Source organism: Pyricularia pennisetigena (assembly GCF_004337985.1).
Source record: "Pyricularia pennisetigena strain Br36 chromosome 7 map unlocalized Pyricularia_pennisetigena_Br36_Scf_8, whole genome shotgun sequence".
NCBI classification, from domain to species: Eukaryota; Fungi; Ascomycota; class Sordariomycetes; order Magnaporthales; family Pyriculariaceae; genus Pyricularia; species Pyricularia pennisetigena.
In genome coordinates, this window is record NW_021940920.1 from 706,329 (window position 1) to 713,547 (window position 7,219).

The window sequence follows — 7,219 nt, forward strand, 5'->3', positions numbered from 1 at the left end:
AAAAAAACAGCAACGCAAGAAATGCAGTCCGGAAGCATGATCAACATCAAGCGACAGAGGATATGCTCTTTTGAATGGGTGAAACCCAGCGCAAAACAAACCCCCCTCGTGGTCTTACCCAACCAACGACTTGCTGCAGCATTGGCGAAACGTGGGGGGAGGGGAGGACCTGTCGGAGAAAGGCGCGCCAGCCCTCTTTTGGGTACCATCCCTCCCCTCTGGGCAATAAAAAAAAAGCGAAAGCGTCAATCTAAGATTTACCGAGACAGAAAAAAAAAATCGGCAAGCAAAACCAGCTTTTTTGATTCGTTGGATTGCATAATGCACGGATATTCATGGCCGGTTGCCGAGCGCCCGAGCAGAAACAATAAATGACAACAATTATGATGAGAATAACCTTTGTCAGCCAAACACAGTAGTGCGCTTAATAATATTGTCTGCTTCTTTCCATCATATTAATTAACGCTTCAGCGTTTAGGAATGGTGCTACTCACATGATGTTTACCTGTACAACCTACCTTGGCCGAACCACCTCTCAGTGGCTCAGCTTTCTTGGACCATTATTGAAACATTTAATGGCTTGGTCCAAGACCTGGTCAGTGGTGGTTTGATCGAGAACTCTCGCTCATTGTGAAATTGCAAAGAAAAAAAAAGTTGACGGGTTTGCTTTTCTCAAATGCATTATTCCTTCATAAAAGTAGAATGTAGTAACAATAAACATTTTACGTAGTAACAGGCCGGTTGGTTCCACTAACATTTTGACAGTTCAGACCAGGTCAGGGCCACTTTGACAGGCGGTTTTATCCAGATCAACGAGTAGCCAACGTCGCTTTTGCAAAGTCTAGGGATCCTTGATTTTGAGTGGACGACATGAATTCAACGGGTAACCCGACAGCCAGCCTGCCCCACAATATGGGTCGGGTCGATCGACTCAGCTGTGGGTTCATGATCATGGTAAAGTTGTTAAAGTAAGATGGGGATGAGCAGGAAACCTCGTCATCAATCACCGTGGAATAATTGGAGAGTAATCACAAAAATGCACTGGGGCAATATTGGGACAGATTGGCTAGATTAGCCCAATCTGAGATTGACCAGATTCTTTTCAATCTGAAGCACCCGAGGGCCGTCTTTAGGGTCCAGCTGGGGTATTTTTGTAAACGAGGCGTCACGCCCCGGTCTTGGCTTGAGGGAGGGTTGAATGGGCGCAAGGAAAAGAAATGAACAAAGGAGCAAAAAAAAGGCCATCAAACTGTGTGGTTGGCCATTGCTGTGCTGATAGTTGTGGTAGGGTAGTGAGCAGCGGGGTCGCATCAAGCGTTCGCTACAACGATAACCCCCCGTCGCCAGGCGCTTTCGGCTCTTCTTCTCCAAGGTACTACTGTATATAGGTACGTAATGTACATAATGTACATAATGTACACAATTAATGTACGGGATATAATGTGCAGTACATTAGGATGCCGTGTAACATAATGCTGCATACCTAACTCATAGATCACATGAGCTGCACTTGCGCTGAATTGATATTGCTTTCGCCAGTTCCAACAGTGTGAGATAATTTACAGTAACCTTGTCATCTTGAGATGGCGTTCTCCTGCCCAGTCTTTGCAAGTGATTACTCGGCTATACCATGACGACTTCCCCCTGTTGAAGGAAGAAGTTTGTGTCTGTTTGCCAAGGAGATCGGAGACAGGGGTATTTTTGGATCACTAATCTTTCTCAGTACCATGGTACCATTTATTGATACTGGTCCACATACCTCCGATCCGAGAACCAGAAAAGCAAATCCCTTCCCGCCATCGATAGATAGTCCCACCACAGATAATCGAAAGGTGGTGGGTTTTCTTTTTAAAGTGACAAGTGACAGAATAGACAGCAGACAAAGTGATTGTAGACACATTTAAAAAAAAATAAAAAAAATAAAAATACCGCATACATGGTGGATTGCTTGCTCAATAGGTACTTTACTGTAAGCTTTGTACTCGGTAATACCTACAGGGGGACAGAAGCAATCACCGCCACCACTCACGTCGTTGAGATCTCCAACCTCGTACTGTGGTGCGACCCTCCTCCGCTGCCGCCCCAGGGCTGAAGACGCATAGAGATTTGAACGTGGGGCCCACATCAACAACCCCCCACCCCGATGCGGGATCAGACTGCTTCCAGGTGCTCGGATAGGAGGATGGGTGTGTGAGAATTTCTCTGCTCGATAATACGGGCACCCACCAACAACTGCATTGTTGCCCCACCCTCCAACTTCCCATGGGGGGGGTTAGATCGAATCGGAAATCAGATTGGATCTCAGGATCAAACTCGAAGCAAACAAACCAAAAGAGAAAAGAAGATTTGGCGGTGTGCGTTGAACTGTAGGTAAGCGCGCAAAGCATGCACACTTCTAGGCGAGAGATAGAGCGCTCGATCGCATTGAAACATACTTTTTTTTTCCTGGTTCTCTAAAACGTGGACCGGACCGGCAGGGCTTGCAAGTAGGCTTTCCCATCGTCCTGTGGCAGAAGGCCTGTCATCAAAAGATCAACCGACCCGAAGCAACCGCAACCGCAACCGCAACCACCCGTGCTGTAAGATCTCTATTTGTACAGAGTCGTGCCTGACTTATATGGATGGGGACTTCATAAAATTCATTTTATTCACTGTCCTGCACAAAACCTCCCACCAAACTACACATGCTCAACAGTCCAATACAGCCAGTAGCTGCCCAACCCTACCTGCCTTACCCAGCTTGGTAGCTTCAGGCAGCCATGGTCCATACCTTAGCTTTGCTCATGATCATCTTCCTCTGGTTCACTCCACTCCTAGATGCTACCCTCCAGACCACTCAAGCCACCATCCTGGCCTCCGTGCATGCCTCTCACTCCCATGTACCCACGGCACGTAGCCAAGGCTGCTGCTTCAACCACTTTTATCCATGGCCAACTCCACCACCACATACCACATGCCACCACTTGTCCATTAACCTCGCTATAACTCGGCTTGTGTTATAGCCCAGCTTTTTGTCCCTCCAAAGCCATTCGCCATCCCCCTCACAATAATCTTTTTTTTTATGTCCTTCCTCTTTCTTGCGCTTTCACCGGTTTTTGCTTCATCTGGAACCCTGCATGGCCTGGGTCTGGCCTGGCCATCCTTTCCACAATTATATTTCTTTGGGTTGCTTATGCAGGCTCGTGTTCCACTGGAACGCGCTGAGAGGCTGAAAGGCCCGTTCGACGTTGCAGCGCCCAAACCGCAATTCATATTAGGAAGATTTGGATGGAAAGACGTAATATAACCCACCGGTCATTGGCGATCTCATCTCGATCAAAAAACACGGGACGGTGGGTTGCGGTAGATACAACAGGTGTGTGGGAAGTAGACGGGATTCTGGGCTCTCCAAGGGATGAGGAGGAAATCTAGCCCCCCGTTCCACCGTTTGACCCTAGCCAACTACAGTACAACAAAAACTACTCCGTTTGATACCGACACACCCTCTCCCCCAAGAAGGGGAAGCCCCCTGCTCAGCGGTAACCACCAGACTGCCATTTTCCCCTTCCCTCCAACCGTTCAGGTTTAGTTTTACATATTTCGGAGGTGGCACCAAGATGTTGAAAAAGAAATAACCATCCATCTCGTTATTGCCTCCATCTTGTCCCATAGAAATACCAAAGTCGGCGCCGACCTTCTCGTCCTGTCGTTTTTTTTACTATTATTGCTATTATTATTCTCATTCTTTATCTTCTTTTGCATGTCGGCCGTCTCTCTATCGTCATACCCCGGCTGCGAAGCAACAAGGTAAATCCCAACAGCGCCTTGCATCCGCCCGCCATCTCCATATTATAAGCCCATCTGCCGCCCGCACCATGTGGAGTTACTAGACGGCGATTTTGTTCCGCTACAGCTCCAACCGTCTATCAGGCTTTGGGTGTTTGCATCATCTTGGGTGCTATTACTCTCTGCTTGACGGCCTCAGAAACCCGGTCTTCTCTCTCTAGCCTCGTCTAAGCTTGTTTCCGCCCATCTGGCAAAAGTCCACAACTACAAAGCAAGCCTAGTGCTTTATTTTATATCATAAGATCCTCCGAATCCACTCAACCGAAATGTGCACATATTCCTCCGTGCGTTTATTTTTGTCTTTTTTTTTCACCAACGTTTGCCCACTTTTCATGTTGCAAGAAGCTAACATTATGACCACAGGTCAACTATTCATGCGGTAACAGGAGGATGATTGTTGCGGAATGGTGCGGCCGATACATAAAGGGACTTCAGTCGCACTTGAGATGTCCACCGGATGTCCAATACTATACCAGAGACGACCAGCCTTGCCGTGAGTTTTTGATTTGCTTTTTTTTTTCTGCATGCCAGACGAGTGGATCCAAGGAGAGAATCTGGCAGAATCAACGGCTATCTGACTAACAGGACAATATAATCCCCTTTCACAGCTCGATGTCGAGAAGCAGCAGCCGAACGTCCACCTCCTCCATGGATGCCGATTGACCAGCGCCACTCGCGCAAATCTCCTCGATATTGTCACTGAGACTGGCAGTACGGGGAAGGACCAGAAATTTATTTCTTTTATTTTCATCTCTATTGGACAGCGCATGTAAAAACAGGAAACGCCCAGCATGGCATGGGACAGGATTTGGTATGATTTATGAATTTGGGGGAAAGAAAAAGGAAAGATTTCAATGAAACGAAACAATCTATTTGCCTATATCAGTTAAGAAATTTAAAGCATTTACAAGTTAATGACGACAAAAGTCGACTGCTTTGGAGGAGAATACGGAGGAGATGGCTACTGTTTATTTTTCAGACTTTTTTTGTTTTGGGCTATAATTTCTGCTATCGCAGGTTTCGTGTAGGTAAAGTCGGAATTTCTTTTTCTTGCTGTCAGATCAGGTTCAGCTGGCTACAAGGCAAGATGGGCAAAAGGGGAATAAAATTGGCCTACTTTGCTGTTGCGTCACGTTAAAAAAAATCAAAAAAATAAGACCACGTCAAGTGTGCGACAGGCTGCATCCTGCAGGGATCATCACGTCGAGGTTGACTACTGCTAGACCGAGGAATACAACATACAGTACCTGGATGAGATACAGATGTGACGACGACCTTGACGAATCATAATCAGCCATGCAAGATCATCGACATAATTCCAACGCGATTCTTGTCTTGGTCAATCTTGGGGGGACTTTATGGTTTATCTGGGTAGTGGCGTCCATGAATCAATTTCTCTGGTTCCTTTCCCGGAACCTGGGACGCGAGGATATTCGAAAAGAGACTAGGCTAAGGAGATATTATCCCGTAAAGAGACACACACGCGGGCCCATGCTACCCAAGACGCTGGCTCGCATGCTGTATGCCCCCTTCCGGGGGGCCGCCGGAGGGCCATCCGTCGGGTTCCGGTTATGTTGCGGACTGCTGCTGCATGGAATCGTATCCCTGCTCATGCCTACCAACCTGGGCCTTTTTTTTTTTCTTAAGAAAAAAAAAATTTAAACGAGAGGAGGGGGGAAGGGGAAAAAAAAAGGTATTATCCTCCGTCATTAATCTGCGGCCCGTCCAGTCGCCGTCAGATCCCGATACTCTACTAAACTAGTCCGAGATGGAAAGCCGAGCCCCCAGACTAAGAAAACTGAGCTAGCCGCTAGCCTGGCTGCAGTGACGACATTGCATAGGGCATAATGAGCTTTGCTGTCCCCTGGGATTAAGTAGATTAAACGCATTGAAATTCGTCAAGATGCTTGGTGGAAAAAAGAAAAAAAAAACCCCCCCAACAAGTGCAAGTCGGGAACCTTTGTCTCGAGGGGTCATAAATTAGCCTTGGTACTACTCATCTAGACAGATTTACCCTTGGTCTAACTGGCTCGAGAGACAAGAAGGCGTATACTCCAAGTTGCCCGCACTAGTGATTGGAATGCGGGGGAGCACTTAATGATTTTTACTTAATGTCACTGTACAACTTTATTGTTCGAAAAGCCCATCTATCTCATTTTACACATATACCCTTTTGTAGAAACAAAAAAAAAAAACAAAAAAAGCCGCCCATCTTGTTGGGCCCACAAAGAATACAACAGCCGAGGAAAGGCCCGAACCCTATACAACAAAGGCAGTTTTGATCGTTGAACAACAGCAGGGCAAGAAACATGGTGAAGAATACAGCAAAGAGAATAACGATAAAAATCAAGCATGAAATAAATCATCAAACAAACCAAAAAAAAAAAAAAAATACAGCGACACTCCCAAAAGTCTGCCGAGGCTCAGCGTCCAGAAAAGCTAGACACACCAGCAGCTTTTTGCTAGGGGCTACCGTACCTTGCCTACCTAAACGCCAGGAAACTTTGCCCTTGCTTGCCCGGAATAATGAACACCCCCACCATTGTGTACCCTGCCGATCTAGTCCAAAAACTGCCCATCTATGTCCGTATTCTCTCCCTTGCATTAGCCCCATGACGTTTTTCCCCCTTCGTTTCCGATTCAGAAAAGTAAGAAGCAAAGTGCATCGTGTAAGCCTGTAAAAAAAAAAAAAAAATAGAAAAGAAAAAAAAAAAAGAGAAAACACCCCCTTTTCATTACATACATGAAATACAATCCACGTATGCTGTTTGGTCTACCTCTATGGTGATCAGCGGGCAGGACATGGGGGCAGATTTGGATAGCATTGACATCAAGCTGGGGGACGCATTGCAGAGAGGAAGAAGTATATGTGGACAAACGGTCAAATGCAACGCAACGCTGGTTTGATATTTGCCATGTTAAGGCCCACGTTGAAAAAAAAAAAAAAAAGAAGACAGGACCTTGTAAGTCTAATACAAAGCTGGACGGGTCTTTGCATTGCTTGTTTGTTTATATTGGGCACCAAATACGGCAGGTATCGGGGTTTGCTGGCCCGAAGATCTCGATCTAATCATGCTCTCTTCTGATATTTGTCACCGACGAGATAGTATCATTAGATGACTTGGCGTTTGCTAACAGGCCTATCTTTTTTTTTGTGCACTATACAGAGCACGGGTGGGATGTGCGAGAGGAGTTGGCTCGTGATTGCCCGCTTATGGCTGATAATGTTGTATCCATCCGCAAGGAACAAAATGGTCATGGTCGCCCACACGGCCACCCCCTCGCGTCTTATTTCATCCTGCTATAACGACAACCAAAACTCGCCATAAACTCCTGTCACAACTTGCGAATCATCCGCGCACCTGATCAACACCGGATTTGGAGACGATATCAG